The following is a 13334-nucleotide window of genomic DNA, read 5'->3' on the forward strand; positions in this document are numbered from 1 at the left end:
AATTAAATTTATATTTAATTTGATTAAATATGAATTTAATTATAAGAAATTAATTAATGGAGATTAATTAATTAATTAATTTATATTTGATATAAATTGATTTAAAGAGGAGAAATTATAATTTTAGGTTGAGAACTCAAATTAAAAAGTAAGGGCAAATTGGTCTTTTCACATGGTGACATGTGACACCATGAGATGGTGACACATGGCACCATATGATCTTGCCACTTGTCTTCCTATGATGGAAGACCACATGTCATGATTTAAATGGAGCTTAACACTTGGCTTCATAGGATTAAATCAAATAATAACAAGATGGGATCTTGTGATGATATGTGGCAAGGAAGTTAGTGTTTGACCTAAGTATATAAAGAAAGGTTATAAAGAAAAATCAGCCACTCCTCTCTTTTCTCTCATGTTGGACAACAACATGGAGTCTTCTCCTCTTCTTCAATTTCTCAATTGATTCAAAAGGAAAAACTTTGATTTCCTCTTGAATTAAAATTATTAGAAAGTGTTTCTAACACCCAATACATTCATACAACCTTCACAAAGCATAAACCCCATCTCATAATTGGTTGACAAGGCTTAAAAAGCCAATCTAGGGGCTGCCATTGCAAACTTTGGTGTGTGCTTGTGGTGGACAAACTAGAGGGACAACATTTGAGGTCATAAGTACATCCTAAGAGGCTTCAATTGTGCATCAAAAGGTTAGTACCTAAAAATCAATCTTTTAGTTAGGGTTTAATTGAATTAAATGTTAATTTATAATCTTTAATGGCAAATGAAATTTTAATGCATGCTAAAATATGTTTTGGTATACAATTGGGCATTGAAAATTGATTAGGATCATAAGATACTTGGTATGGTGCATGTAACCTTAGAAATAATTTTTGAAATTCAAGGTTCTAATGCCCTAAGTCCACGTTTCTACTCCTTCAATTGGTATCAAAGCCACTATATTTGCCATTAAGATTGTTTATGAGGTTTAATTGTGTGATTGGATCAAATTTGGATTGATTTAAAACTGGTTGGGTGCTCAAGAGAGACGGTATGAATGAGAAACACGCCTCAAGGGTGTGTTTGAATTTTGGGCTTGGTTTTTGGGCCCATTATGTAATTGTTGTGTATTTTAAGTCCCACAATTAAGCCCATACCTAATTAAATTGTTTAATTAGGAATTTTAATCACACAATTAATTTATGAAAATTGTTTTCATAGAATTAAATTTAGAAAAGGGTTTCTAAATTTAAATTATTTGAATAAGATTCAAATCTGAATTTTTAGCTGAATATGTGATATTCAATTTAATTTTTAGTATGTATATTTTATTTAATTGTTAAATTTTAATATGAATGATGGATGATCATGGACAATAAAAGTGCAATGTGATTGGATTAATTTCTTTTATTTTTCTTTGGGATGTAAAATAATTAATTTTATTTTAGTAGCATGTATTATAAATGTTGTAAAAATTTAGGTTGTAATTTCATTTATTTGAGGACTTTAAAGTTCATATTCTTGTAAACTCGCCTTGGTATGCTAAGGATTACAATGTAATTGGATTGCAAGAAGATCAAGGAGGTCAAGAGCATTGGTGGGACCAGTGGAAGGAAATCAAGATCAAGTGTTGATTATATACTCCTTTTTGCAACTCTTGTAAAATGAATGAATGAAATACACCTAGAAATGCCGTGATTCAATTCTTGGTGGCTAAGAATTAAATCCCGTAGAAAGTCCATGATCATACCATATTATTTATTTATCCATGTATGCATGAGATGTATGTGAATATATGCAAGTATATAATATATGCATGCCAATTGGATAATGTGCAAAGTGAGACCATAATAGTAATTAAGTCGATCATAAAATCTTTCAAACAAATGATTAAGTTGGAAATGGTATAATTAAAGTAATTATATCATGGCCTTCCATTAAAGTAATTATTTTAAAAAATTTTAAATACTTGAATGTGATGCATTTATTTAAGAGATTTTCTTAAGAATAATTGTTAAGCATAAGATATTATAAATATGTAAATGGTTGGTGGCCAATTGGGGTGTGCAAACGGTCGGTTCGGTTTTGAACCAAATCGAACTGATAAAATTGAAAATCGAAAATCAAAAATTTTAAAAACCGAACCAAACCGATTAATAAGAAAAAATCGAACCGAACTAAATCGATAAATATCGGTTCGATTTGATTTTAAACCGATCAAACCGAATTTTATAAAATTTCATATTTTCAACATTAAATCTAAATAAAAAAACATAAAAACAAAAAAAATTAGAAATAAAAACTCAAAAATCTTAGGGTTCGGTTCTGTTTTCTTCGATTTCCTTGATATATATATATATATATAAAATTTTGGTTCGGTTCGATTTTTTTATTTTTTGTAAAAATAACCGAACCGAACCGATTAACCGAAATTATTAAAAATTATAAACCGAACTGATTGAACCGAATTGACTCGGTTCAGTTCGGTTTTTCGGTTTAAACCGAAATCTGCTCTCCCCTAGTGGCCAATAATAGATGTGCCTGAGGACATTAAAATTATTTGCATATTTACTGACTCAATGGGATCAACTTAACTAATGCAAGATAAATCAATAATGAATGTGCCTGAGATTTTGAGCATTAGGGGCTAAATAAATTATTAAACCTCATATGAGATGTTATGTGTCACACCCTATTCCTTGTAAAAAGTAACATGCTCCCGTAGTACACCTAATGAATTACCGTACTTTGCCTACCGATAACCCATTAAATATACTACAAGGGATTTTAAAACCATTTTCTTACATTTTGGAAGTGGTAAGCGTTTTGGTAGAAATTAAAAACATTTAATTGAAGTTTCAAAATTAGTAAAAAATTTTATCCATTTTTATTTTTCGTAATTTTTACAAAAATTTCGGCAGAGTGCCGTCTATATTTGAGAAAAACAGTTCTTCAAAACCTGTGAAAAGTACTTCCAAAAAATTAATTTCAACCCCGTTTGCAACAACCAAACTTCAAATCAACAGCAATAGCAACACTTCAATTCAAAATCCAAATTTCAAATCAAGAATTGATATCTCAAAACATTTCATAAACTCATGCACATTGCATTTTAAATATTTAATTTACATTCATAAGTTAATTTACAGACGCAAAATCTTAAAAATAATATTATTATACATTGACTGTAAAACTACTCAATCTACCTTAATACATATGACATTAAACCATTTACATCAAATAATTACAAAGGTATTAACAAATACCTGTACAAAATCTCCAAACTGTGCCCCTCTCTTACTGTAGCAGCTCACTCTGCTGCTATGTCCTTTTCTCTATCTGCGACAGCAAAAGAAGCTATCGCTGAGTATAAAAATACTCAGTGGTGCATAATATAAAAAATTTATGAACAATTCATAATTTAAAAATCTCACAATCACATTTCACAAATTTTCAAATCACAATTATAGCAAATCATAATTTTCAAAGCTTAATATAACACAAATTTAATCAAACAATTTAATAATCATAGTGTTGCCAATCAATAACACAACTTAAGCCATGACACAAAATTTCCAAACATGCCGTGTTGTGCACCACGACAAGGCAAACTCACCCCACTAATCGAAATCAATGAGGGAGGTGGCTAGCTAGGTAATGAGTACTAATCCAAACTCACCCCTCAGACTGGGAAGCGAGAGAGGGAGGAAAGTGATCAAATATCAAACTCAACTCCACAAGTGGAGGAGGAACATATTAATATTGCCATGCCAAGTGTGAATTAAAAATAATTTAAATCAAGTTATTCAAATATTTTATGCAAAACACAATCAATTTCCAAAGTCAAATTTCTATTCTCAAAGTGGCAACACAGTAGTTCTCAAAACCCATAATTAACACAATAATTTCACAATGCATTACTAAACAAATTTTCTATGAGAAAACGATAAATTAAGATTTATTGTGCACAAACCTAATGTGAGTTGCCTATTGGCCTTGACTCGATGTTTCGGGTTCTTTCCCGGTATTCTTTTCAACTGAACCACACAATTTCACAGTGTTTCAGTAGCACAACTTATCATAAGTCCAAAACTAAAATCAAATCTATTTATACCTAGCTTTAATATGCTAAACTTTACATTCTTTAAAATTTGTATTTCAGAGTTACTATTCAAGACACTATTCAAGTTAATTTGTTGACTTTCTAATGCTTAAAAGGTATGGGAACTCTAATTATACCCACATACCACATTTTAGTTACCTAACTTATTGGTTTTGGTCACTTTTTGGGCATGATTCCTAAATGAAAAATGTGTCATTTTGTGTCTAGTTTCATTCCCAATTAGCCTCACACCAATTGGGTTGGTAAATTTTTAATTTTGGTCCCTGAAAGGGACCTTGGTCATGCTACCTGCAGAATGACCATATCCAATCCGAATTTCAATTTAGTTCTAACACTTCCAACACACCACAATTGGTCATACATGACCATTCTTCAACTCAAGCAAGGTCAAACACACCATTTAACTAATTCTCACATTTTTCCTCCCAAAACCCTAGGTGCCGAACCCTAATTTTCATGCAATTCAAATCTAATGCATTCCAATCACCAATACATAGTTTACATATATAATTCAACTTAAACACCCATTCAAATGCATCAAATTCATTCATTCTCAAACCCTAACCTACTGCTGGCCGAATTTCTATTTGGTCCACCATGCTTGATTTTGTTTAATTTTTCCACAATTTCTAGATTAACTCATGCATATAAACATAATTCTAAAGAAAAATCTAGTGGTTAATTATTAACCTTTATGCAGAATTTTTCACCTCTCCAAACTTCTTCCTTTCTTTTTCTTTTTGTTGTCAAACTCCTTATCAAGATTTAAATACAAGATTTAATGATGGAAAGTAAGGTTTCTGTGGTGGGATTTAGGGTTTCTTCAAGCTCAAAATGAGCTTTAATGGAGGATGAAGTGAGAGAGCTTTGGGAAAGAGAAGTGGGACGGCAACCTAGGAAGAAGAAGACCAAAATAATTTTTCTTTTATTTTGTTGTTTTATGTGTATTTATCATAAATTGACTTGGTCAAATTAATTCATTAATTTAATAATTATTTATGAGGTCATCCATGATGTTATGGAAGGTGATGTCACAAACTTGTTCTTTTTTTCTTTTTCTTTTACATTTATTTTTTCATTAATTTTTTAATTTAATTCTTGATCCCAAAATTTTCTTTGCTCCAATTTTGTTTCACAGTTAGATCAGGAGTCAGCTCTAGGGGTCAATTGACCAAATTGCCCCTTGCCGGTTTGACCCGGTTTGCAAATAATTTAATATTTCTTCCAGATCCCTGACCTAATTATTTGACCTACTTAACAATTCTTTGTTGTGATTTTCTCTTTTTCACTGTGTTCACAATAGTCCTAAGGATCGCGGCGTCACATTTTACGGTTCGAAATTCGAGTTTAAATCGACCTCGCAGTCCTTCCCGAGAAGGTCACCCATCGCTGTGACTCTCGGCTCATTTAACTTCTTGTGTTCTATTTTTCTTATTTATACTTAACTATTTGACAATTACTAATTATTTGTGTTCAAGGTTTATCTAATTGTCTTAGACATGGTTCTAATCCCCTTAATTATCCGGACCGACACCGTTCACCGGAACAGTATAATTTACTAGGCTATGCAAATAGGGGTGTTACATTATGGGCAAGGAGTTGCTCACTTATAATTTATTGTAATTGCAATAATAGATGTGCCTGAGGATGATCAATAAAACTATAAGAATTCAATCACCCACTAGAAATCCATCCAACTAGGATTTCCATTTCCTACTTTGGAAGTGTAGGATTTGCCAAGTTAGTGGGAGGACCAATTTGATTAAAAGACCATAATCATTTTGGTTAATTACTTGATACATTTACTAATTAATCTAATTATTTTCTACAGTTAATTTTTCTAATAATAATAAGCACATAATAACCACCACCATCCAATATCCTTGCGAGCATACTTGATCACAATAGGTTGACGGGACCTAATCTTTCTGATTGGTTTAGAAATTTAAAACTTGTCCTGAACCTAGAACGTATTGGATATGTTTTAGACTCAAAGGTTCCTGGTCCCTTACCTCCAGAGGCCACTCAAGAGGAACTAGACACTTTGGACAAGTGGAAGGAGCATAATATGAGAGCCAAATGTTACATGCTTGCTTCTATGACTAATGAGTTACAAAAGCAGCATGAAAATATGTAGAATGCAAGTGAGATCCTCCTTCACCTACAAGAGTTATATGATGAGCACAGCAGGAATGCTAGGCATGAGATATCTAGACAGCTATTCCACATGAGGATGTCTGAGGGACAGAATGTAGGAAATCATATCCACAAGATGTTCGGCTTATTGAGCAGATGGAACATCTTGATTTTTACATGGATTTCCAACTGCAGACGGATCTGATCCTTCAGTCCCTACCTGAGTCATTTGGGAATTTTGTGGCAAATTTCCATATGACAAAGCAAGAGTGTACTTTGGCTGGGTTGCTTAACATGTTGGTTATTACCCAAAAGAATATGGGGTTTGACATTAACCATTACTCCACCTCAAATTGGATTTTATAATGAAGAGATTCTAGTGCACGGTAACATATGATTAAAGGTTCATTTAAGGTATTCCTTATTACTGATTGGGTGGCCATGGCATACTATGCTAGGTGTCAACCATGGTCTATGAGATACTTGAAATTATTTAGAGAAATCATTTACGGTAAGAAAGAGTTCTAATGATATTAAGAGTTAATATCATTTCTCATTGTTAATAAGTAATGAGCCTAGTAAGTCACACATCTACACAAGCTAATCACCATTTAAAATGTGATTTAATTGATTAATTAAAGAGTTTAATTAATCAATTAAAGAGATTTGGTTTGCAATAAGATTGCATAGTCCCTAGCATAACTTGAAACCAAATTTAGATTATTGGATGTATAGTATAAATTAAATTTATATTTAATTTGATTAAATATGAATTTAATTATGAGAAATTAATTAATGAAGATTAATTAATTAATTAATTTATATTTGATATAAATTGATTTAAAGAGGAAAAATTATAATTTTGGGTTGAGAACTCAAATTAAAAAGTAAGGGTAAATTGGTCTTTTCACATGGTGACACATGGCTCCATATGATCTTGCCACTTATTTTCTTATGATGGAAGACCACATGTCATGATTTAAATGGAGTTTGACACTTGGCTTCATAGGATTAAATCAAATAATAACAAGATGGAATCTTGTGATGACATGTGGCAAGGGAGTTAGGGTTTGACCTAAGTATATAAAGAAAGGTTATAAAGAAAAATCAGCCACTCCTCTCTTTTCTCTCATGTTGGACAGCAACATGGAGTCTTCTTCTCTTCTTCAATTTCTCAATTGATTCAAAAGGAAAAACTTTGATTTTCTCTTAAATTAAAATTATTAGAAAGTGTTTCTAACACCCAATATATTTATACAACCTTCACAAAGCATAAACCCCATCTCATAATTGGTTGACAAGGCTTGAGAAGCCAATCTAGGGGCTGCCATTGCAAACTTTTGTGCGTGTTTGTGGTGGACAAACTAGAGGGACAACATTTGGGGTCCTAAGTACATCCTAAGAGGCTTCAATTGTGCATCAAGAGGTTAGTACCTAAAAATCCCTCTTTTAGTTAGGGTTTAATTGAATTAAATGTTAATTCATAATCTTTAATGGCAAATGAAATTTTAATGCATGCTAAAATATGTTTTGGTATGCAATTGGGCATTGGAAATTGATTAGGATCATAAGATACTTAGTATGGTGCATGTAACCTTAGAAATAATTTTTGAAATTCAAGGTTCTAATGCCCTAAGTCCACGCTTCCACTCCTTCACTGTCAACTTAGGTTCATCAATTGGTGGTTAGTCAAACTCAGTTAATAGATCAGTCAACTTGATAAAGGCCTCACAGCCATGATTCATTAAAAAAGATTCGGACAAGACTTCATGCAAAATGATTCAGAAATCAAAAGATTTAAATCTCAGATTGCTCAAATAGAAGCAGACCTTGCCTATCACAAATAAACTCATACACCTGTTGATAATCTATTTTCATCTTACAAACTATCTCCTTATCAACCTAAATCATCTATGACTTTTGGACCCTCTATTTTTAATATAGCCCCTAAACCATTTCAGGAAACTTCCACACCTAAACAACTATCTTTTAATCCTTTTCAATCATAATCCCAACCATCAAAAAACATTTCTTCATCTGAATCAATGGAGGAAGAAAAACCTTTGCCAAGAGACCATAAAAATAAAAAGCCCATGTATCCTCAAGACCTACCTCCTCAGATGACCATCCAAATACCACAATCTGAGATAGGAGAATCTTTTGAATCTTTAAAGGACGAATATTTTGATTCTGACCCTAAAGCATACCTGACAGACATTATCAATATTCTCATGGCTAATTCCACTGGGTCTAATGCAAATGAAATCCCTCAAGAGACTATGGAAGAAGAAACATATCCTGCCCAAACTTCATAAGCAGGATCTTATACTTCCAACTAGTAAACCCTAATTTATACTTGATGATGTTCCTCCATCAAAATGGAGAGAAAGGATGCTTGAATTTGTAGCCTGGATTGATCTACAGCTAACCAAGCCCAATGCCCTTATCGATAACTCCTTGATAATTTACCACTAGAATGACTGGATCACTCTGAGATTGGTTCTCTTTCTTGGGACAATACAAACAGCTTCAATTTTACTAGATGCCAGACACTTGAACTTTCCTTAGAACTATCCATTCAGAGTCCCTGGGTAACATAGACCTGGGAGAATAATAGAAGAAGTAAGATTTTTTTGAAATGAAGTGTTGCTCTTTAAAAAGGAAAGATCTTGAGTTCCACTATCAGCACATGTCCTAGCTCTTTTATAAGCTTAGTGGACTGGATGATATTAATCTCAAAAGCACGTATATTGCCTCTCTCCTTGAGCAAATACAGTTTGATTTGTATCGAACAATTCAAGCAACTAGCAGGAAATTAACATAGATCTCTATTGGAGAAATTTACTAGATGCCTGTCCACTCTTGATAAATTATGTGAGCATAAAAAGTTGTTCAAAGAAATTATAAACAAGACTAAGTTTTTGTAGAAAGCCTATAATAAGTCCCATCTTTAGATTAAATGCAAAGAAAAAGCCTGTGCCTACAAAAACAAGAAGAAATTTCATCAGAAGAAGTATATGCACAAGCCAGAGAAAGGTCCCAAAAAGAAAGCTTTTCAGTTCTTCAAGAAGAAACCCGTTCGAGGCAAAACAAAATCAAATAGATGTTTTATCTATGGAAAGAAAGGTCATTTCTCTAAAGAATATCCTCAAAATCCGAAGAAGGTAGCAAAAAATGATTCAGCAAATCCATCAGAGCACTCATTTGGATCTGGAAGACACAGATATTGAATCCCTATTCTCAGCGCAAGATGAAGCTGACAAAGAAACTATCTTTACTCTTGAGATTGTTGAACCATAATCTACATCATTTGATAATATTGATACAAATGTCTCTGATATAGAATTTCTAAATATTCATGCTGCTTCTTTACGCTCTTCAGCTCAACCAGCTACTCTAATTCCTTTAGTCCAGATTCATGTTCTTTCATCAAAATATGAATGACCTGTTTCTGTTATTGGATTCATTGATGTTGGAGCTCATAAGAGCATGATTAATCCTGCAGTTCTTCCTGAAAAAGATTGGATTCCTCATTCCAAATACTTTCATGTAGTAGATGGAAAGGTATTCAAGACTGATCTTATTACAAAAAATTTATTAGAATACAATTTTTTTCTAACTGTATTATTTGGACAAAGGTAATTGGCACAGACCTCCCTGATAAAGACTTGTTGATTGGTTTTGATATATATCAACAAGCTCAAAAACTTCAAATCCTACCCACTTAGATAAAATATAAAAGGTTTTTTAAACCTTTTATCACAATTTAGAAGATGTTCTCACTCTCTAAAGCTCCTTTAGACTTTCAAAAGCGTAAGGATCTTTTAATGCCTTCTTGTGTGGACTCTCATGCAGATTTTTCACATCCTACGCCATTATAGAAAAAAAAAAGTTCTTTATTAAGCTTCCCTTTAAGCTCAATGAAGACATTAATTCCATAAAGGCAACTCATCATAGAATGACTCATTCAGATCTCTCTTTGGCCCAACAAGAATGCTGGTAGCTCCTCCAACAAGGTCTCATTGAACCACAAACTCAGCATGGGCGTGCTAGGCCTTCTATATAGAGAAAAGATAAAAAAAAAAAAATCAGAGGAAAGAAAAGGCACGTGATTGATTATAAGCCTTTAAATCATTTTTTGAGAGATTACAAATTTTCTCTGTCCAAAATCAACTCCCTGTTCACTCATCTCTATGAGGCTCACATCTTTTTAAAGTTTGATCTTAAAGCAGGATTTTGGTAATTGGGTGTTGATGTAGAAGATTGATACAAAATAGCTTTCAAATGCCTAGTATCAGTGGACTGTTATGCCCTTTGGGCTTAAGGTGGCTCCATCCATATTTTAAAAGGCAATGATTCGGATTTTTGAATCTTACAAAATGACTTGGTCTACATTGATGACATCCTATTATTCTCGAAATATGTCTCAGCCCATAAGAAACTTCTGGCCCAATTCTAAGCTTTAGTCCAGAAGTATGGGATCATGTTATTTGAAAAAAAGAGTCACTTGGCTGAGACCAATATTAAATTTTTGGGAATGCAATTTAAAAATGGAAAATACCATCTTGGACCCCACATTGCTCAAGAGTTATTAAAGTTTCCAGATAAGGATTTACTACTAAACAAATTCAATAGTTTCTTGGAATTATCAACTATCTGAGATATTTTTATTCCACATGTGTCCAGATACACTTCCCTCCTATCAAAAATACCGAAAAAATAGGCCCCTCCTCAGAGCATTGCACAAATGACAGCTATATAAAAATTAAAGAACATCACACAGAATCCACCCCCCTTAAAGATCCCTAGCATGAGAAAAAGGATCATACAAATTGATACTAGTGATGAATATTGGGAAGCTATTCTTCTCAAAGAAATAGAAGGAAAATGACATATCTATGGTCATGCTAGCAGACAGTTCAAAGATTCTAGAAAGCATTACCATACAATCTATAGAGAAATCCTGGTAATAAATAGAATAAAAAAATTTGAATTCCATCTCATAGGGCACTGTTTCCTACTCATCATGGACAACTCATCCTTTCCCAAGGTACTAGACTTTAAACAAGAGCCTTCCTGAATCACATCTCTTAAGATTGAAAAATTGGTTTTCCAAATATGAATTTACTGTCTAGCATATAAAAGGAGACCTCAGCTTGATTCCTGATCTCTTCACCCGATCACCTTCTATCCAACTTCTTACTTCTCTTCAAATAATTTCTCTAATTTTTAAGAGGACTCCTCCAGCTCCTCTAAAGCTCAAATATCACAATTCCTCATCCCTGCAATAGAAATATTTCATTTGGATGCACACCAACAATGACCATGTCCCAAATCGTTGAATTTGCAAAAAAACCCATATCTTTCATTTTCAAAACTTATCCAATGTCCTTAGACAACATAAAGAAAGCCAGACTCAGTTCCGTTTAAATGCTCCATTTCTCACAGTTTTCTATTTTAGTCCCTAAGATGACCTACTACTTGAAGAAAAATAGTTCTTATGGTGCATGATGACTCTCTATGCCATTGGTTTCGAAGTCCCCACCATTCCCACATACTATTCCTAAATGACAAAAACAACCAGCAATAAAATCATATGAAATTTTCTTGAATGGTTCAAGACAATCCCTTAATGGTGTAATGACTTAAAAAAGATCATAAATCACTATTGTCTATGGCATAGATCATCAGACATTGGTAAGAAATTCTGCTCACTGTTCATCCTACATCATCATTTTTTCAGAAATCCTAAAGGGATGCTCTGGACTCAAAATTCAATATATGAATATCAGAATTATTTCAATTCCATCACCACAAGGGACCCTTCCATTATTCTTAGAAAGAAAATTACAGCCTATCTACATAAGCTCAACTAGTTCAGACCAAGGCTCACGTTTTGGAATCAACTTCTATAGGTCCAAAAGCAAAGCCTAAAGAAGTTTCAGACTACAGTTCAGAGATATGGCAAGATTCACAGGATAGGGACACTAAAACCAAACCCTTTGATGAGTCTGGAAGCTCCTGGAAGAAGAATCTGTATGGCAAGGACATTGATTCTGATGACTTAGATTATTATAATAATAATTTAAGTCCTCGTCGGAATTTCTTCTAGACAAAACAGGACCAAAGGATGCCTAGAAAATCTAAAATTAAGCCTAAAAACTGTATTGTCACAAGCTTCATAGTGTATAGCCCATGACAGATGCCATCAGAATCCTATGTGAATTGACAGTAGACTGTCCCCTTGAAGCTAGAAAGATATATATCTATATAATTAATTTTAGTAAGATAAGTTATTTGTCTTCATGTATGACTTAGCCAGGCATAAGTCATGTGCCTACCTAATTAGTGCACAGTGTATAGCCCGTGACAGATGCCATCAAAACCCTATGTGAATTGGAAGCAGGCTATCACCCTAAAGCTAGAAAGATATATTACTGTATAATTAATTTTAGTCACATAAATTATTTGTCTTCATGTATGACTTAGTTAGATATAAGTAATGTATCTACTTAACTAGTTCTTATCTTGTTAGATGTCTTTACCTAACTATTAGGTAGACATGTGTTTGTATGAAAAGTAGTTGTAATAGTTTCAACTCTTCTCCTATATAAAGGGAGCTTTGGTTTCATTTATAGTAAGACTTAACAAGAAATAATATTTCAGTTTTTTTGTCTTATGGCTTTCTAAATTTCTCTCCCTCTCTTGAAAGTCAAAAATTCTATCTTATTCATATAATCCTCTACTAAGGCATGAGTATGCTCTACACTTGTCACACTTAGTGGATCCTGTGTATTAGAAAATGCTAGATCATTGATCCATTGCTACGGCCCTCTAAATCTAGTTCTGTATAATAATATAAAAGGGTAAAGCCTTGAGATTTGTTTGGCCATAGTGACTTATTGCATCTCGACACTACATGAGCATTATTATGCTTAACTCAGATTTTGGGGCTCCAACCAGCCATATTAAACTGAATCAAATCGAATTTTCAACTAACCAAACTTTTAACTGATTTCAAAAATACTAATCGAATCAAATCGAAATTAAGAATTGAAAAAAATTGACATTAATC

This window comes from Hevea brasiliensis, chromosome 1, assembly GCF_030052815.1.
Source record: "Hevea brasiliensis isolate MT/VB/25A 57/8 chromosome 1, ASM3005281v1, whole genome shotgun sequence".
In the NCBI taxonomy this organism is placed as follows: domain Eukaryota; kingdom Viridiplantae; phylum Streptophyta; class Magnoliopsida; order Malpighiales; family Euphorbiaceae; genus Hevea; species Hevea brasiliensis.